This window comes from Crocuta crocuta, unplaced genomic scaffold (assembly GCF_008692635.1).
Source record: "Crocuta crocuta isolate KB4526 unplaced genomic scaffold, BGI_CrCroc_1.0 scaffold48, whole genome shotgun sequence".
Classification (NCBI taxonomy): Eukaryota; Metazoa; Chordata; class Mammalia; order Carnivora; family Hyaenidae; genus Crocuta; species Crocuta crocuta.
In genome coordinates, this window is record NW_027533089.1 from 2,398,090 (window position 1) to 2,419,629 (window position 21,540).

General features: G+C 39.2%; 1 long non-coding RNA gene and 1 pseudogene across 1 annotated transcript in view; both read right to left on the reverse strand.

Moving 5' to 3' along the window:
- LOC144216728 (uncharacterized) overlaps window positions 1-21,540 on the reverse strand; it is a 139,098-nt gene that overhangs the window by 31,611 nt on the left and 85,947 nt on the right. The gene's annotated exons all lie outside the window — the stretch shown is intronic.
- Window positions 14,573-15,675, reverse strand: LOC144216639 (uncharacterized protein C3orf26 homolog pseudogene; annotated as a pseudogene).

Below are 21,540 nucleotides of genomic sequence, written 5' to 3' on the forward strand. Positions count from 1 at the left end.
AATCCTCCCATTTGCAATAGGCTTTCCAGGTAAGTGGATACACAGGTCCAGTTTCCAGAGAGAAAGGCCTGGCAATAAAGATATTAGGTCTCTAATAATGAGAGTGGTTGTGGTGGCTGTGGTGGTGGTTGTGGTGGTGGCGATGGGCAGTACATTCACAGGCCGGGCTGAAACCACTGCTGGTTGCTCCATTGATAAAGATTAGGCCAAGGGACTGAGCAGAGCTGAGCCTGTAAAACTGAAGGTGCCCAGTTCTTGTACCTGAGCAAGAAAGGAGAAAGGCATAACTGATTTAGTAGGCTTGTTTATGAACTGCTAGGTATCACAGAGAAGAGAGTTCCCCCTGACCTGGGAGAGTGAAGAGATTTCTCCAGAGATGACACTGTAACTATTTTAATCTTCAAGGATTAAGTCAGTGTTTCACAGATTGAGATGAGGTTAAAAGAACAACCATCCAACATACAAAGATGAATAAATTAGGGACTTACTTTCAAGTAGCATAGTCTTGTGGGGAGAAAAATACATGAACATCATTAGAATAAATTAAAATTAGTGCAATACTATAAATATTAACATAAAATAAGAAGGCATCATAACAGCAAGAGCAAAGAATTCTAGTAGGAGTGAGGGGAGGAGGTTCATTCAGAAGAGGTCACCAGACAGTTCACTTCCAAGAATTCAGCAGGCAGATTGGGAGGGCATTCCAAGCTGAGGATAGTGTGTGACCGAGCATCGAAACTTGAAAGGACATTTCAGAGAGCTGCAAACGATTCATCATTCCTAAAGCTAAAGGTAAGAAGAAGAAAGCAATGAAGATAAAGCTGCAGAAAGATGAGGGCCGGGGAACTTCACAGGTTAGAGAAATGCCAAATAGTCTGCAGTGGCTGGAGTGTAAGATGCCTAGGAAAGAATGGTTGGTGCTGACACTGTGAGGACAGGATAGAAGGGATCGTTAAGGCCAATATATGTTACGGAGCTGTGGCTTTTAAATTTTCTAGAAGTATATTCCCCTTTAAGCATAGATTATTTCTGGGGACCCACTCCCAGAAACTATGGAGGATCATAAATTTCCTGAAGTTCCTCTCCCAGGGGTTCTCAGGTCTCAATTAAGAACTCTTGCTTTAAAGAGGTGATTCCAAACCATTTAAGTAAAGCCCCCTCCCAAGAAAACCAGTAATATTTGAATAGTATACTAGGGTCATCAGAAGAAACTACTTGAGGTTAGAGGCAATGTCCCAAAGGCTACAGTGATCTTGTCACCCCAGTAACCCATTCTGGTGACCTATGAGCCGCTAACGGTTTCCGAGTAGAAGAATGAAATGATCAGTTCTGCATTTACAAAGATAGCTCTAGCGGCAAGGTAGAGAGTAGACAGGAGGAAATCAGATCAGTTAGAAGTTTTCCTAGAAGAGCATAGGGAAATGGCTATCATGTAGCATTGGTGGGTAGAAGTCTAGAAACTTTTAAAGACAGAACTAAAAGACCTGATGCAAGTGCAAGCTACAAAATTTCTATACAGAAGGAACGTGGTATCCATTGAGTTAGAAAAAAAAAAGGAATAGGGGCTTTGCAGAACCACCAAATATGCTAAGTAGATTGTTTACTGCACAAGTGAAGTCTTACTGGCGTGTGCAAAAGAATCTACCTGAAGCTCATTGTTGTTTTAAAAAATCAAATCTAAGCATAATAAAAATCAGTTAAGTCCTCTACTAACACAGATGCTTCAGCAGATTTTAGCTCGTTGATGTTACAAACTTATTGAAGGGTCTGAAAAATTTCCATTTTAGATATTTTATGTCTTATAAATCTTTCTACACACTGGCTCATGAATATAAGGGGTATTTTTTTCTCCCTACATCATCACATTTTAGCTTTATCTGATCAGAAGGGTGGGGTTCATGATCCACAGTAACCACTAAGCTGCCTAAGAAGCAGCAGCAGCAGGGTGTGTGAAAACCATGTAGGTATGCAGTGGTGTGTGTACATGGAATAAAGTATGTTCAGTGCTCCTATACTTGATGCTGTGAAGTTTGACAATCTAGTTAAACATGTGTCTACCAAATTCTGCTCCTCCATTATTATTTTTATTTGTCACCATGGAGGTAGCCTAGGTGTGATTTTTTTTTTTCTAAGTAAAACTGTTGAGGGGATTTCCTACCTCTTTTTTGCTCTCTGAAACAAAGGTTTAGAGATTTTTTTTCCCCATAAATGATTACATGGGTACTATGAATTTTAAACTGCTTATTTTTCTACAGAAATCAAAATATGGTCCGATTTCCTTGAACTCCGGCAGTTGAGAACTCAAGGGACCCTCAAGGAGCGGAGTGTCGCTTGGGATGGGGAGGACTGACCGCACTGCTCTACAAGCCTGCACTTTGCAGTTATCTGGTGCAGCCAGCTGCTGTACGTTTGTGCACAATTCACTTGAAGACTACAAAAAAACATGCCGAAATCAGATGCACGGGAAGGTGAAGCTGTACACGTCAGCCAAAAGAATGAGTAGGAGCTATTATATATCTCACTCAGAGTGAAAAAGAAAAAAAAAAACAGGCAAGAAAATAGAGTGGTTTCAGAGAGATTCCCACCCACTTTACTACCGGAAGGAAACCCAACCCTCAGAGACCCAGAGAGGAACGCTGAGCTGGATGGATTCTCCTGCACAGAGAGCCAGCACCTACAGAGAGTGAATTTGCATAGGTATACAGTGCGTGCAGGACTTCCGCCCCTCATAAAAGTTGTAAACTTGTGCTCCTACGCCAAGCTAATTGTGGCTGCTCTACGCGTGACTAAAGAATCAGAGAAGAGAGGGGTCCCCAGACAGAAGTAAGTATGACACTGCTTCTCCAGCCAAGGCTGACATCCAAAATAGTTGCAAAAGTATTTCCCAGAAGCTCATATCCTATCGAAAAAAGGGTATGAGAAATCTATAGCCTTTACAATCTAATATTGAGCTAATTATCACGTGCACCCCTGGATTTTCCATAGTTGCCAATATAATGCCATGGTTGAAAACAAATTTTCATTACAGTATCTGAGCTCAGCCCTAAAATAATTTCACCTAGGCCTCAGGACAGGATTAACTTCCATCCAAAGTTCTTGGTGTTGGTGATACAATAAATTTCCTAAACAGGTACTCTCAGAAACAGTGAAATATTAGATCTACATTCATAACCAGGGAGAATATAACTAGTAAGGCTACAAGCTGTCAATGTCTCATAACCAAATCATGATTTCACTGCAATGGGAACTCAAGTTCAGTTTTCCTCCTATTTTCAGGTCCTATTAATAGCCGAAGACCTGAAAGATCAGTCGTCATAGCCAGTAATACAAATAAAGATCTGATTTATTTATTTTTATTTAAAAAATTGTTAAGTTTTATTTATTTATTGTGTGACAGAGAGAGAGAACATGAGCAGGGGAGGGGCAGTGAGAGAGAAAGAGAGAGAGAGAGAGAGAGAGAGAATCCCAAGCAGCGCAGAGCCCAGTGTGGGGCTTGAACTCACAAACCGTGATATCATATTAGTTTACTATCTTCCCTAATGTGACAATCATGATAAATGACCGGGGATCTTAGAATGCAGAAGATTACTTTTACTTTTTACTTTTACTTTTAAAAGTAAAGCTGGCCATCATAGTCAGTAATACTTTTACTTTTCCCCTTTCTTAATTCATTCATGTGACAAATACTTACTGAACATCTACTCTATGCCAGGTACTATGCTGGGCGAAAGCTCTACCTGGTGGTTGTTGCACCTGCTATAGAAGAGGTATACACAGCAAAGTTCAACGTGTAGAAATTCCAAGTTTTACCCTGGAAACTGCTCTTAAAAATTCCTATCAGCTTGGTGTACCTAGGTGGCTCAGGTGGTTAAGTGTCCAACTCTTGATCTCAGCTCAGGTCTTGATTGGCTGAGGGTTGTGAGTTCAAGCCTTACATTGGGCTCCATGCTGGGTGTGAAGCCTCCTTAAAAAAAAATTCCTATCAGCTTGTTTTTGGTAATATTGAGATTCTGCCTAAAAGTTTACAATGTCTTCTCTCTACATGTTCTTAAAATAAAATCTGCTTAATTTAACTTCCTGGTTAATCGTATTTTTACTGCAGTATAAGATAGTTCTATAAAGCAATTACTACAATGTTATGGGAACCAGAGATTGTTTACTTGCGTATGACTGGCAGAAACGCATTGTGTAACCAGCAGTCTTTTTTCACTGTTTACATGAAGAAGTCGTCTCCTGTTAGGAAGGATAGGCAGTGTGACATAGAAACAGTACTGCCTCAGGAGTCAGACAAACCTGACGATTTGGCTCTGGGTTAAGTTCTTCAACTTGAGTCTTAGTGCCCTTACTCACAAAACAGAATAATACTGTCTAACCTAACCTAAGCTTATTCTGAATATTTGAGAAAAGAATTCATTCAACAAATATTCACCAAGTGCTTTATCCTGAGAGCAATGGAGAATCACTATAAGGTTTTAAACAGAAGAAGCAAGATAATTCATTGGATGTGAACTTTGGAAACAGAACTCTGGCTGCAATATGGAGAATGAATGAGGGTAAGGCAAGATTGGAGGGAAGGAAACCAATTTGAGGCTTATTATTCAGAAATGAGTGTAGCTTTCATTGAAGTAGAGGCACTGAGGATGAAGAGAAGTGAATGGGTTTGAGCATTATCAAGATATTAAAGGTACAGCATAGGGAATGTAGTCAAAGGTATTTTGACTACAAATACAAACTACAAATAAATGTATGGTGACAGATGGCAGCTACACTTGTGAGCAAATAGATTTGTCGGAATGCCTATGTTATGAAACTAATGTAATGTGTCAACTATACTCAAATAAAAAAAATTAAGAATGTAGTATCAAGAAGAGAGGGTGATGTGCTGCATGTGGATGGTAAGAGTGTAAGTATAAAGGAACATGTAAGTGGATATCTTGGATAACTTGCCTGGAGATCTGAGTGGATGGAGGTGCCATCACCTAGAAGAGAAAACACTGGAAAAGCAGCAGGTTGTGAGAAAAGTGACAAATTCTGTCCTGGATAGGTAACGGTGCCTGTAGGATGATGAAGCAGTGATACACACCATGAGGTTGGAAATACAGGAATGGAGATAATTCAGAGGAACATGACAAAGAATAGAAGCTCCATCTCAATCTATTACTGAACAGATCTCCTAGGTGGTTGAGGATATCTTTGCTTCCCCCACTGGCCTGGAAATATCCACTGCTCAGGGACCATGAGCTACTCATTATCATGCAGCGTAAGTAGTTCATCTTTGGAAGTTTTCGCAACTACTTACACTACCTGAATGACCTGTCTAGATTCTGTCTCAGCATCTCAGGTTTCCAAATGTCATTCAAAAAGAATCATTCTATTGTTTCATTTTCAGTGGTCTGTATATTAGTTTTCCACTGTGGTTTCTGAGAACTTCAAACTTCTGAAACTGTCTTCAAGATGTGCTTAAAATATGTACTTACTCTCCCTCATTCTAGTTTTGCATACAGCTGTTGAGTGTACCACGTTGGTGTCACATAGATGTACTTCATAACTGAGGAAGAGCATTCAAGCCAGAGAAAACAAAAGCATCCCTAAGGGAGAAGGCCAGTGTATTTTCCAGTCCAAGGTGGAGCAATGGGGTAGCGAGGGGACAGTGTATGACATGACACAGGGGAGGCAGGCAGGGGTAGGAGCATGCTGGGAATATGCACAAATCCACAGGTGAGAACAGCACTTGTTCAAAGAACTGAAGTCTCAGTAGTTCGGAGAATAAAGAGGAAACTTCAGAAGTATTTGCAAGAAGAGTTTCAGATTAGGGAGGGCCTCCTAAGCTACATGAGGAAGTGCAGACTTGATTCTGACAGCAGTGGGAAATTACTGAAGTTTTATATGAGGGAGACTTGAAGTTTAGAAAGCTCGCTTGCGTGCTCCCTCTCTCCAAGCAAACAGACAGACAGACAGACAGACAGACTTTATTAAAAAGGGCAGGGGTGGGGGGTGGTGCTCTTGGGTGGCTCAGTCAGTTGAGAGTCTGACTCTTGGTTTCAGCTCAGGTCATGATCTCCCATCCCTGGGTTGGAGCCTGGCAATAGGCTCTGTGCTGATGGAGAGGAGCCTGCTTGGGAGTTTCTTTTTGACCCTTCCCCATTCATGCACACACGTGCACTCTCTCTGTCTGTCTGTCTCTCTCAAAATAAATAAATAAACTTAAAAAAACAAAGAAAGCTCATTTTTAGTTCTCACATGGAGGATGGCCAGATCAGTGGTGGCAGCCAGGGGTCTGTTACAAAATGCCAGATGAGGTAGAAAGGTAGCTTAATTTATGTCAGTGAACCAGGGAAAGAAAGAAGTGGATACATTCAAGAAACGCTGGATAGGAATAATTTGCAGATTGGAATATCTGGATGCGGGGAGTCAAGGAAAGCCTAATGCATGATTGTCACCCAGTTTTCTGGTGTGGGCAACAATAGGAAGCATCATTCTACTCTGTCCCTCTTTCTTCTAAGGAGCTTTCCTCTGCAGTTACCATTGGCCTATTTTCCTCTGCAGTGGTGACTATAAAAATACTTATGTTACATCAGAGTCAGTTGATATTAAGCTGATATGGAAGAAAATGCATGTTGCTGCTGTTTCTATTTGCTGCTACTGCCGCTACTTGCTGCACTGGTGGAAGTCTTTACCCTGAGTCAGAAGCTGAGACCTAGAAGGGAGTGGTTTCCCCTCTCTGTTCTCCAGAGTGTTTTAAGAAAACCAAGGGAACCAAACCTTATTTCTTAAGAATTTAAGTTCCCTACTCCTGCTGCCAAAGTATAATATATACAGTCACAGTTTTCTTTTAAGTTATCATAAAGTATATTCCTTTTATCACACAGCTGCAAAATTCTACAAATCGAGTTACCATGTCCTCACCAATTCTAAGATCTGATTTATTGAAGCTCAAAGCATTTCTAACTCCTCATACACTACCCCCACAATCATGAGTCACAACTTTCTGTCTAACAAGTATTTTAAAAACTATCATGGCTTAACATAGCACCTTGAAGAGCTTTTTTTATACTAAAGCTTATCATCTGATACGCTCAGAACATATCAGAACTTTCTTTTAATGCAAAATACTTTTAAATTCAGTTACCCTGAAGCTCTTAGTTCTAGTTTGTTAGTAATTCTGCTTCAGACAGGATGTGCTTCATTTGAAGAAAAAAAAAAAAGATAGTTAAGGAACTTCCAACCGTTTATTTCTCTGAAACCATTTTAAGAAGTAATAAAGATTCACTCCTTTTTTTTCCTGAGAACTTTAGTAAGTATCATAAAGAAAATGTGCAAAATTTTATGAAAAACACAGTATTTTAGGCTATATTTGCTAATAGGTGATGGCATTTGAACATTTTTAGTGAAGAAGAAAAATACTACAGTGGAATTTGAGGTGAGCCAAGAAATAGAAATAAATTAGGGTACAGATTTTCCTTTTCTTCCATTTAAAAAAACATTTATGTCTAGGGTTAAGTATCTGACAGATGCTTCATCAATATATTTTCTTTTTGACTAAAGGTCCTGCGTTTTCCATTCTGAGAAGGCAGCATATGTTTGTTTAATATTTGCATTGCAACTTGAAGTTCTATGTCTTGTGTGTTTATAAACACTATCAAGGCCTTCCTTTTGTCAATCAACTCCACTGTCCTGAGTCTTCCTTGCACAAAAGCATTTTAAAGAACACAAAATAGACATTTTCAAGGAGACAACCTAGCTGGAATGCAGCTGTTTGTTGGGCTATTCACTTGTGGAAGAAAAACCAATGAAAGACTCCTTTCAGACCAATGGGTTGGGTATTTTATTTATTTATTTGTTTGTTTTAGGAAGGATGATGTGTTGAAACCAGAAAAAGAAAGGCTTTCTTCTGTGCATGTCCTAGCTCCAATTTTTTTATTAAATAGTATTTCCGATGAAAATAGTACATGTTTTACATGTTCCTATTTCACTGGTAGAGATGGTCAATACATAACAGGCTAGCCTGGCCATTATCAATGTTTTTGGTACTTTAAGCATTTTCTCAACATGACAGTACTTTGATTCTTTTTCCCACTCTGGGACTATAAAGCAAAAAGCGCTGAAGCACTTTAATTCCACTGACAGCAAATATTTTGCTTTTAGAATCTTTTTTACTTTTTATCACTGCTGAGTTACATTGGAATAGAAAATTTGACATTTGCTAAATGTAATACATAGTGATCCCAAATTTTAAATATCAAAAATCAAAGTTCTTTCTTTATTTCGAAAGAAAACCCTTCCAAGTGTTCAGTGGCTAGGAGTAGATTTAAATACATTATGTAATTTATATATCTCATATTGTTTCGCATTGCCTCCGGAGGGTCTGACATTAGAAAATTCCATGTGTCCTCAGAATATTTTGTTACACAGAAATCACTGGGGGTGCCTGGGTGACTAAGTCTGTTGAGCATCTGACTCGACTTCAGCTCAGATCATGAACTCCTGTTAGTGAGATCCAGGTACCAACTCCCACTCCCCTTCCCCCAAATCCCTGCTCCCCAACTTTGTTGTCAGCAAGGATTGGTCAGCTTGAGATTCTTTCTCTCCCTCTTTCTTTGCCCCTCTCCTGTTCTCTGTCTCTCTCTCAAAATAAATAAATAAATAAACTTAAGAAAACCTGATACTTAAGATGGTTTCCCCCATTTTAGTCTTCATCATTACAGTATACGTTAAAGTGCCTTACATTAGTATTTACCCTTTTTAATAGAGTGCTTTCTCTATAACCTTTGATTTCTCTAATACATAGCAGATCCTGATGAAGTTTCAGGGTGATGGTGGGGTAGCTGGAGCTGATGGCCAAGAAAGAATTTTTGAAGACGTCTTTGGTGCAGAAAGGTAATTTTATTAAAGCACGGGGATAGGGCCTGTGGGCAGGAAGAGCTGCACTGGGGTCCTGACGGGTAACTGATTATATACCCTCAGTTTGGGAGGGGGTCAGGGATAGTGTAAGTCTCTAAGGAATTTTAGAAGCAAGGTTCTGGGACCTTGAGGGGCTAGCTGTTGCTAGGAAAATGCCATTTTTTATTACCATTTAGTAAAACCTCAGTCATGAGACCCTCCCAATAGGCCATAAACTTGGAGTATGGTTGCCAGCATATATCTTGGGGCAGTTAAGATAAAGGAAGCAAACTTACAGGGTCCTTGAGGTTGGGACAATGTTAAGCTAAGATTCTCTTTTGCTCCCAGCAAAGTGTCATCATCGAGGTAGCTGAGCTCCTAGAGGGAGGTCATCTGCCTGTTGCAAGGACTTGTCCGTGGGCTGTAAGCAGTAAGGGAATTTAATTTTTCATTTGCCTTAGTTTCCCACATCACCATGACAAGCACCTAACCTCCTTTCCTTTGTTCCTGGGTAGCCAAGAGTGTCCTAGGAACGTCACACATACTCCACCTACAGAGGAGGGATGGGGGTGTGGCAGCCTGCATTTTGTCCTCAGCTTGCCCCACACTCACTCATCAAGCCTAATATCTATCTATCTGTTAGGAGTACTGTATATGGGATTCCTTGCCCTGAAAAGGTTTGACTAGGTGATCTTTCCTAACATTCCACAATAACAAGAAGATCATAAGGTTGTCATCTGTTATCTAATTTATTCTCCTAACATTGCTCTGAAGTAGAGGAGTAAGTACACTTATTCTCATCTTATAGCTGGAGAAAAGAGCTGTGATTCTCCGTACATAATACATAATCTAGAACCTAAACCCTAGTCTTCTGACTTTCTCTCCTTACTGAATAACCACGGTTGTTTATAAACAACTTGTCTATTTTCTGAACCTTTTTAGATGACCTCCCACTTCCTCAACTCCTGCAGATCTTTTTTCCCAGTAGTGCTGTCAGTTCTATAATATGTTGCTAGAGGTTTGAAGCTGAGCTAATGATGTGGCTTTACAGGAATCATCAATGCAAGTCAGTGGGAAAACATAAAAAAATAAATTGTAATCTTCAACTTAAAATCTGTATTAGTTAACCATTCAAATAAATGATTTATCACATTTATTTGTGACCTCTGGCTTAAATTCTCATGACAGATGGGGCACCTGGGTGGCTCAGTCAGTTAAGCATCTGACTTCAGCTCAGGTCATGATCTCACGGTTCATGAGTTCAAGTCCTGCATCGGACTCTGTGCTGACAGCTCAGAGCCTGGAGCCTGCTTCAGATTCTGTGTCTCCCGCTCTCTCTGTCCCTCCCCCATTGATGCTCTGTCTGTCTGTCTCTCTCTCTCAAAAATAAATAAACATTAAAAAAAATCTCATGACAGTTAACACCATATATTCTTGATAAAACATTACATGTTGGAGTTCTTTATCACAAAGTTGAGATGGAAACATGTAAAAATGGGATTTCCAGTATCAAACGAGCTATAGGGACACCAAAATACATTGCAGGATGCTGGTTAAATGTAGTTTGGGCATAAGTTTACAAATATAAACTAATTGAGAAACTGGAGGTTCTTTGTAATAAAATTCACTATCTCTCAAAACATGAACATTATAATAACAACACAGCAGTGTTATTCTCTTATAAATAGAACTTTCTTTGTTAGGAGTTAGTTGTTTTACTATCTCAGGAGATATATCTGGAAAGGGTCTAGTTCACAGTAAGCGCTTGATAAATATTTGTTGAATAAATAAACAGATGCCTCAAATTCTAGAGAGAAGTATGAAATTCAGAAATAGATTGAGAGCCACAGCCAAAAAGGGGGGAGCTGAATTTACGCCAGATGGATGAAAGACGAGCATGCAGATGAGAAATTCTCAAGAATGCACATAGATAAGAAGTATGAACATGGATAGGAGATAAAAGTATTATGAGTATATCACGTCATCTAGAATTGAACTTCAGTAAGGTAATCAGTACAAAAGAAATATAAAAATAAGTAACTGTTTGGAAAATGTAAAGGAAATGTGTCATAGATAATATATGTATGTAAATAAGTAGAACTAAATTTTACAAAAATATATAGGTCTTAGTTGAAAAAGTTATAAATATCTACTTAAAGACATAAAAGATTTGAATGGAGAGCCAATCTCAAACTAGATGATAAACTTGGCAGTCAAAATTCCAATAGCCCACTATGTACCCATTAGAATGGCCCAAATCCAGAATATGAACACCACATGCTGACAGAGATGTGATACAACAGGAATGCTCATTCACTGCTGGTAGGAATACAAAACGGTATAGCCACTGTAGAAGAGTGATTTGCAGTCTTACAAGATGAAACATATTCTTATCATATGGTCCAGCAATTGTGCTTCTGGAATTTACCTAAAGGAACTGAAAACTTACGACACAGGGGTGCCTGGCTAGCTCAGTTGGTAGAGCATGTGACTCTTGATCTCAGGGTTGTGAGTTCAAGCTCCACATTGGGTATGGAGATTACTTAAGAAAAAACAACTTACATCCATACAAAAACCTAGACATAGATACTTATGGCAGCTTTATTCATAATTGTTAAAACTTGGAAGCAACCAAGATATCTTTTAGTAGGTGAATGGATAAATAGCTTAGATTACAGAATATAGCTTAGATAATAGAGTATTATTTAATTCCAAAAGGAAATGAGCTGTCAAGCCATGAAAAGACATGGAAGAAACTTAAATACATATTACTGAGTAAAAGAAGCCGATCTGAAAAGGCTACATACTGTATTAGTTCAACTATATGACATTCTGGAAAAAGAAAAACTATACAGACAGTAAAAAAGATCAGTAGTTATCAGGGGTTGAGGGGCAGGGACGGATGACTAGGCAAAACATAGAGGATTTTTGGGGCAGTGAAAATGGTCTGTATGATATTGCAATGATGGATACATGTTATTATATATTTGTCAAAAGCCAAATATACAACGCCAAGAATGAACAATGTACACTCCGATGTATAACGTCAAGAATTAACCCTAATATGAATTATGGATGTAGGTGATAACGATGTGCCAGTGATGGCTCATTCATGGTAATATATGTATCAAGTCTGGTCATGGATGATGGGAAGGTTGTGACTATGTGTATGTGTGTGTTGGGGGTGGGGGTCATGGAGTATATGGAACTCTGTACTTTCCACTCATTTTCACTAGGAACCTAAAACTGCTCTAAAAAACAAAGTCTATTAAAAGAATTCTAAATCTTTAACAAGGAACTTGAGTGAAGATTGTAACATTTATCTTGTATAACAAAAGTACAAAAATTTCCAGGAAAATTCTGCAAAAAAGAACTTTGAGAGTGAAGAATGGAGCAGGGAATTGGTCCTGTAAAATATCAAAGCATAATGTAAAGCTACATTATATAAAATAGCATGCTGTCGGTTTAGGAAGAGGCAGATGGAACTCTGGGTCAGAACAGAAAGTCCAGAAAGGGACTCAAATTAATACAAGAATACAGAACACAATGAAAAGAGGCATTTGAAATCATTGGCTCAAAACCAATTTATCATTTGGATATTGTGGTGACTGACTAGCCAGTTGGGGGAAAAAAATGATACTTGAACAACCTGAAGCTGATTCCTACCTAATTTTTTAAACCAACTATAAATGGATCAAAAACTGTTATACATGATGGTAAAAAACACATAACATTTATCATTTTAAAGTGTATAATTGATAAATGTCTTTATCGCCCCCAAAGAGGAATCTGTATCCAGTCTCCTTCCAGCCTCTGACAATCAGTAACCTTCTGTCTGGGCCAATGGATTTGCCTGTACATTTCACATAAACTCAGTCATGCAATATGCGGCCTTCTGTGTCTGGCTTCTCTCACTTAGAAAAACATTCTCAGGGGTCATCCATGTTATGGCTTATATTGGTACTTCATTCCTTTTTATGGCTGAATAATATTCTTTTGATTAAATATACCATATTTTGTTTATTCATCAGTTGATGTATCAATGATTTTTTTAAATGAACTCCTAAAACAACTAAAAGAAAGATACTTGAACATTTTAATATTTAATCAGAGGACAAGGAAGGCCTTTAAAGCATAAAATATAACTCTATGAAATAAAACATGTAAATAAGGAGCATTCTATATAAAGGGGAGAGAAAAGCTGTATTCTTCAAAAAGGTCAATGTCCAAGCAGCACCTGGGTGGCTCAATCAGTTAAGTCTCCAACTTCAGCCTGGGGCCTTCATCTTGCAGTTGGTGGGTTTGAGCCCGTATCCGGCTCTAAGCTGACAGCTCAGAGCCTGGAGCCTGCTTCAGATTCTGTGTCTCCCTCTGTCTGCCCCTCCCCACTCGTGCTCTGTCTCTCTCTCTCTCTCAAAAATAAACAAACATTAAAAAATTATCAAGGTCATAAAAAACAAAGAAAAACTGCAGAAACGTTCCAGATAAAAAGAAGCAAAGAAACATGACAATTAAATACAATTCCTGGGGCACCTGGGTGGCTCAGTCGGCTGAGCGACAGACAGGCTCAGGTCATGATCTCATAGTTTCTGAGTTTAAGCCCCACATCGGGCTCTCGGCTGACAGCTTGGAGCCTGAGGCCTGCTTTGGATTCTGTGTCTCCCTCTCACTCTGCCCCTCCCCAGCTCACATTCTATCTCTCTCAAAACTAAGTAAACATTAAGAAATTTTTAAAAAATACAATTTCTGACCCTAGACTTAATTCTGTACTGGAGAAGGATAAGTGCTATAAAAACATTATTGGATGAATTGACAAAATTGGAATACAAATGACAGATTAAAGTATTGTATCAAGGTTACACTTTCTGTAATAGATAACAGTATTGTGTTTGTGCAAGAGTAATATACCTATTTTTCAAAAAATACATATTCTAAAATATAAAGGTAAAGGGCCATGAGGTAATTATCCTCAAAAATATATTTGTATGATATATATATATACATATATATACATATGAGATATATATTTCAAAAAAAACAAAGCAGATTGCTTTTGTTCATTTTTTTAAAAAAGAGTGTGTGAGAGTGGGTGACAGAGTGAGGGAGAGGGAGAATCTTAAACAGGCTCCACGCTTGGTGCTGAGCCAGACTAGGGCTCAATCTCATGACCGTGAGTTCATGATCAGGGCTGAAATCAAGAGTTGGACACTTAACTGACTGACCCACCCAAGTGCCCCCAAAGCAGATTGTTAAAAAGCATTGAATTTGTTACTCCATTTAGGGTCTATCCATCTCATAACAGATTCTCAGGACTATGTAGATAATAACCTTCCCAAGGTCATTTTCATTATCTTTTAACTTATAAACAAAAAACATGCAGTGTATAGAAGATGTGAAATAGCAAGTACAAGTCCCCTTTCCTGCTCATCTGTAATTTCACTGTTCAGAGAGGATTACTTCTTTTTTCCCCCACACACAAGTTGGTGATACTTTATTAGACAAAGAAGTTGGGAAAGGACAGCTTCATTTTTGTCAAAAAAATCTCCATAAAAAATTGCTAGTGATTCATTTGGTGATCCAGTTAACAAAATAAAACAAATAAAACAATAGCTATTTACTGAGTGCTTGCAGTATTCAGAGCTATTAAACAAGATGCAAATCCCACCATAACAATTGGAATTTTCATTAGGACTCAGATGTAGGAAAGTCCCAGCTTTAAAGATTCTAACTTGTACAGACTGAAGACTCCAATTCCAGAAGTTCAAAAACCTCCTTTGTTATCTCAAGAATGTCTGTCACCCTCCTCAACATCTGATTCCCCAGTTCCAGTAAAAAACCAGAAACTTTAAGGGGTTTAAATTAAGGCCACTTTGTTTAATGAGTTCTTCGATCCTCCCTGAAGTTCCTACAGCCAGGCGCATGACATGCTTCTCCAGCAACTTTACCTGCTTCTCGACCTTTATGTGTTTTGCAAATAACTTCCTAACTCTGCTATCTCCTCTGCATGCTGTCATCAACCTCATGGGCTCCAGGGTCTGGATAGCAGAGCTGCCGATGATGAGCATCAGGGATGATTTCTTCTCATTAGAGTTTTTCCAAAGTTTTACCCACTTTGGGCATATTTCTCTTAGGTATGATTAAAGACTATGAGTCAAATCATTGGCCTTGAGGAAACAGGAGTCTGGTAGGTTTAGTTCTTCTAATGCAATCACTGAGCGATTGCTGCCATAGCAAATCATCTTCTGCAGGTCTTTTTTTTTTTTTTTTAAAAACGTTTATTTATTTTTGAGCCAGAGAGAGACAGAGCATGAGCAGGGGAGAGACAGAGAGAGAGACACACACACACACACATACACAGAATCTGAAGCAGGCTCCAGGTTCTGAGCTGCCAGCACAGAGCCCGATGTGGGGCTTCAACCCACAAACCGTGAGATCATGACCTGAGCCGAAGTAGGTAGCTTAACCAACTAAGCCACCCAGGCGTCCCTCAGCTTCCGTAGGTCTTCAGGTGTCCCTGGTTTGGGCTCTGATTTTGCAACAACATCAGCAATTTTCTTTTTCTCTTCCTTGTCTTGGTGGCATCTTCTTTTGTTTCTTTTGCTTGTATCAAGAAACATTCTGTAGGCTGTTTGGTTTTCTCTGACAGGGCAGAAACTGGAGCTGTCTCCCACTGTGTCATCTCTGTGTCTCCTCCTCTCAGCATCTGATGCTTCTGCCTCTACTTGTCTGGCAGATGGCTTCTCAGTTTTTGGGTCACCTCATCCTGCAGCCCACTTCAGTTAGACCCTTTCTTCTCTGGAGACTAGCAAGCTGTGGGGTGAGGGATTCAGCAAGGTTGCCCGTCTTCAGAGTACAAAGGACACTGGGCTGCCGGCTGCTCCTGCAGCCTGCTTCTCCCAGCGCTCTTCTCCAAGCTTGGCTGCCATCTCCAGGGGGGACTAATTGTGGGTGCACCACCAAGGGAAAGTGGCCAGGGGCAGGTATTCCTGCTGCCTCCAAGCCTGGAGACCAGCGTTGGCAGCATGCAAAGCCTCTCCTCCTTCCTATATGCCTTTTTAAAAAAATGTTTATTTAGAGAGAGAGAAAGAGAGAGAGAGAGAGCACTCTTGAGAGTGAGCATGAGCAGAGGCGGGGCAGAGAGGAAGGGAGAGAGAATCCCAAGCAGGCTCCTCACTGTCAGCACGGAGCCTGACAGGGGGCTTGATTTCACAAATGGTGAGATCATGACCTGAGCCAAAATGAAGAGTCTGACGCTTAACCGACTGAGCCACCCAGGTGCCCCGTATATCTTATGAAACCAAAACTATGCATACCTCTTTTAACACAAATGGGATCCTTTCACATAAAAATCCAAAAAAAACCCCAAAAAACAAAAAACAACACAAACCACAACCAAAACCAAACAAAACTCTGCTCTTCTTTCTCCACTTAGTAATATGCTTGGGATTATTTTACCAGGTTGATGTTTATATGCCTATTCTATCCTCTTTAAAAAAACCATATTTATTTAAAAATAATTTCAAACTTACAGAAAAGTTGCAAGAATAAATATAATTCAAAGAGCATTCATACACTCTTAATCCAGACTCGCCTATTGTTAACATTTTACCCCCATTTGTTATGAATTCAGATTGTGCACCTAGGTTCTTCCATTCCCCAGTTCACAGTAGCAAAATATAGTCTAAGAAACACAGTCTGATGATGATGATAATGATGATGATGATGATGATGATGATGATATTGAGAGTAGTAGTGATTGCTACTGAACAATCACTACTATCATGTGTCAAGTGTTGTGCTCCATGCTTTACATAGTTTATGTAATTAATCCTTACAACAGTCCCTTAAGGATTTCTAAATGAGGAAGCTGAAGTTAAGAGAATGCAAGTAGCTTGCCCAAAGTTACAATGTAAGTAAGTGGCAGAGTCAGAATTAAGGAAGATGATAATCAGACTCTCAAGTCCATGTTCTTTATCCCTATAACAGTCGAATTAACTCTTAATAAAATAGAAATAGAAGGAAATGTCAATAAAATACATACCTTAAGAAAAATTGATTTCTTTTTATAAAAATTTTTTATTACTTATTTTTGAGAGAGAGAGAGAGAGTAAGCACAAGTCGGGGAGGGGCAGAGAGAGAGAGAGAGGGAGACACAGAATCTGAAGCAGGCTCCAGGCTCTGAGCTATCAGCAGAGTCCCATGTGGGGCTCGAACTAAGGAGCCGTGAGATCACTACCTAAGGGGAAATCAGACGCTCCACTGACTGAGCCACCCAGGCGCCCTAGTGATTTCTAACAGTAAGAAGCTTAGTGTATCTGGATAAATAATATTTAATTTTAATTGTAAGAAGCACAACTCCTCTCTTTCATACAATTCTGCCATCGCTCTCCATGTTTCTACTTGAGCTTCACAGCAACTCTCTCCAGAAATTTGTCCTCCAGGCCAATGTATCAAATAAGGATCTAAAAGTAACATAAAATCACTTTTGCATCAGTAAAGGGCTCTCAACTGGAAAATAAAATCATCCTAGCCTGCATGCTTGTGAGAAGATTACATATTTGCACTCCTCTTTCCTCTGAAAAAGCTAATCCAAGCTTCATTACTGTCAAGCTTGTGAACATTTACATAAACGATAGGTTTGTTATCACTTATTACTGGATTCAGCAGATTACATGCAAAATGTGCAAAGACACGATTAAAAAATCTTTGATCTTTTAATCAAAAGAGTAAGCAATATTGATTCATTTGGGTAAGTGTGATACACATACTTTATTATAATACTATTTTGCATTTGAGATTACCACACTATAATAATTATTCTTCATTAATGAAGGTTTGTTGCTATGTAATTTCACTGTGGCTTTAGGCAATAATGTCCTTTCTAAAGAATTAGTTACATTTTCTGTGAAGTTATTTTACCCAAAAAAACCCCTATAGTCTTTATAAAATATAAATTTTACCACCAGGGTATTTGATTCCGTAAAGCTCACAGAAATATCACTGAGAACTACGAAGATGGAAAGAGTGAACCATCCTCAAATGGAATAAGAAATATACGTTGAATTCAAAAGCCTAGTATATTTCTGTCAGTATTGATTTTGCAAAGCCAAAAAAGAAAAAAAATGCCCCAATATTATTGCTGCCTTACTCTAATAATGGAGATAGATGTAGACATGAATAAAGATAACACAAAGAAGGATGCACATTAATGTAACTAATTATGTCTAGAAGGATCCTGGAAGATTTCATGGAAAAGCTATTTGAATTCATATTTGAAGAATGGGTAAGATCAGGAAGTAGTGGAGGAAAGAAGAGAGGGGGAGTCGGATGTAAAAGGCAGACTCCTAAAGCCAGCCTAAATGGTGACTCTTTATTCTCAATAATCCAAAGCTACAGGGGTTTGAGCTCCAAAGTAATATGAGCAGAGCTATGAGGAATGCCCTGAGGGTAGAGTAAAATGGGCATAAGATTAGGAGACAATTATGGGCCACAAAGTTATTTCAGTGATTGGTCTGTCTATTCCCCAGAGGGTTGTCACAGGCTTCTCCAGCCAGATACCATGTTTTCCATAACTTTATATTCCCTACATGTATTTAACAAGTCTGCTGAGTGCATAGATGAAAGGGAACCAGTTTTTGTCCACACTGACAGTGGTGGGAATGAAATGAAAGAGAGACAAACTGAGGAGGTGGCACTGTGAAGAGATGCCAACTGGTTGGACGGAGATACTCAGGGAGACAAAGGAATAAAGTCATTACTCGATTTACCTTAATAAAAATTTACTGAGTACTTATGCGCCAGAAGTGTGGCAGATGTTAAATATACAAATATGAATTAATATCTGGTCTCTACTATCAAAGAACTAGGGAAGAAAATAAGTCTAGGGATGGGGCACGTGGGTGGCTCAGTCAGGTAAGTGTCTGACTTCGGCTCAGGTCGTGATCTCACGATTCATGGGTTCAGGCCCCATATTGGGCTCTGTGCAGACAGCTCAGAGCCTGGAGCCTGCTTCGGATTCTGCGTCTCCATCTCTCTCTCTCTCTGCCTCTTCCCTGCTCACATTCTGTCCCTCTCTCAAAAATAATAAATAAATATTAAAAATTTTAAAAAAAGAAAGAAAATAAGTCTAGGGGTGACAGTGAAGGAAATAGATAATAATAGAGATACATAATATAATATGCAATAAATATGTGTGTGTGTGTGTATATATATATATATATACAATAAGATGTGTGGAAAGTTCATAAATAGTAAAGAAAGATGGAATTCATTTTGCCTAGGGAGAATTAGGGAAGACTCCATAGAGCAAAGATGGTGGAGTAGGACTTTGAAGAATAAATAGGAGTTTTCAAGGTAAGGGGTGCAGGAAGCCATTTCACAAAGAGGAATTAACATTTGTAAGTATGTGAAGGTCTTAAAAACCTTCTCGTGTGTGTGTGTGTGTGTGTGTGTGTGTGTGTGTGTGCAAGTAATTTGGAATTCCAAAAGCATGAATTGCAAGAGGGAGCAGGGAACTAAGGGGAAATGAGAATGAGATCAGAAAGCTAGGTAGGGGATAGAAAGGCTTTGCATTGCAAGCTAAAGAGTGTGGACTTTATTCTGTGTGTAGATGGGAGTTAGTGAAGGACTTTAAGCTGCATAATTATAGACAGATCTAGCTACCCTTTATTTTTTATTTTCTATTATTTGAGAGAGAGGGGAGAGAGAGAGAGAGAGCATGTTCAAGCATGGGGGGAGAGAGCCCCACTGTGGGGCTCTATCTCATGACTCTGAGATCATGAACTGAGCAGAAATCAAGAGTTGAACACATATCAACTGAACCATCCAGGCACCCCTCTATCTACCCTTTAGATGAGAAGCAGGTTAATGAAAGTGTGGCAAATGGACAGGGCACAGGGGAGGATAAGGATAGTGGCAGTGAGGAGAGAATGGTAACAGTAAAGAGACTGTTATAAGGGTCAGATGAGAGAGAAGGAAATCCTACTAAGACAACAATAATAGAAAACAACTAGATAGAATACAGTCAAGAGATATTCGGTGATAAAACTGGACAAGCTCAGTGACATGGGATGTGAAACAGCCAACTCCCAGGCATTTTGATTAGATTACTCAAGTTGAGAGTTGTGCTCCCCAGTGAAGACTGGGTCTGGGGTAGGCAGAGCCTGAAGCATCTGTGGCATACCCAGGGGCAAGTTTCTAATAGAGAGTAAAACTCACATCCATGACTTGGGAGAAATGTGAGTGCTAGCATTCACATTTCACACATGAACACATGGTGACATTAGGAACCAGGATATGGAATACAGGTTAGAGATATACAATGGTTTAGAATGCAAATTATGATTTTGGGTTTTTGATGGTTGATTTTGATTAGCTGGTGGGATAACATGTGAATAAGTCCATAAGGAGTTTAGAAGTATGGTACTTCCATATGATAGAATACTATGAAGTCCTTTAAAAGATTAGATAGCTACATTTGCATCAATTAGAAAAGATATTCATGATTTGTTATAAAGAAAAAATACAAGTTGTAGAATAATATGTCATATGATCCAACTTTTGTAACAAAATATATATGTAAATATGTATATGTATAAACATATTACTATACACATGTATAGGTAAATATAAACACATACATATATACAAACAATAAATGTATGAGAGGAGGGACAGACAGCTAATCTTTTACTGAATAGTCTACTATATTCTTTATATTGTTACAATGGACATTTTATATTGTTACAATGGACATTCATTGCTTTTTTTTTTTAAAGTTCTTTTCAGGGTAAAGAAATTTTAGAAAAAAAACTAGAAAAAAATAAGGTTGTCAAGTGAGAATGTAAGGGAGGAGAGAAGAGGGACAAAGACAGGAACCTGAGAGAGGCATGAAGCACAAATACAATTTCAGAGTCAGATAGACAGGAAAGAAGAGGATGGGAAGATATCTGAGGGTTAACAGTCCAGAGAAGTGGTTGGTGTTGAAGACTTCAAAAAAAGGTGGATAGGGGCGCCTGGGTGGCCTACTTGGTTAAGCATGGAACTTCCGCTCAGGTCATGACCTCACAGTTCATGGGTTTGAGCCCTGCATCAGGCTCTGTGCTGACAGCTCAAAGCCTGGAGGCTGCTTAAGATCTGTGTCTCTCACACCTGAAAAACAAACAATCCAGTGAAGAAATGGGCAGAAGATATGAACAGACACTTCTCCAAAGAGGACATCCAGATGGCCAACAGACACATGAAACGATGCTCAGCATCCCTCGTCATCAGGGAAATACAAATCAAAACCACACTGAGAAAAGAAACTGGAAAAAACTAGACACCTCATGCCAGTCAGAGTGGCTAAAATGAGCAAACCAGGAAACTCTAGATGCTGGCGAGGATGTGGAGAAACGGGCACCCTCCTACACTGTTGGTGGGAATGTAAACTGGTACAGCCCCTCTGGAAAACTGTGTGAAGGTTTCTCAAAAAATTAACAGTAGAACTTCCCTAGGACCCAGCAATAGCACTGCTAGGAATTTACCCAAGGGATACAGGAGTGCTGATGCATAGGGGCACATGCACCCCAATGTTCATAGCAGCACTCTCAACAATGGAAAGAGCCTAGGTGTCCATCAATGGACAAATGGATCAAGAAGATGTGGTTTATCTATACCATG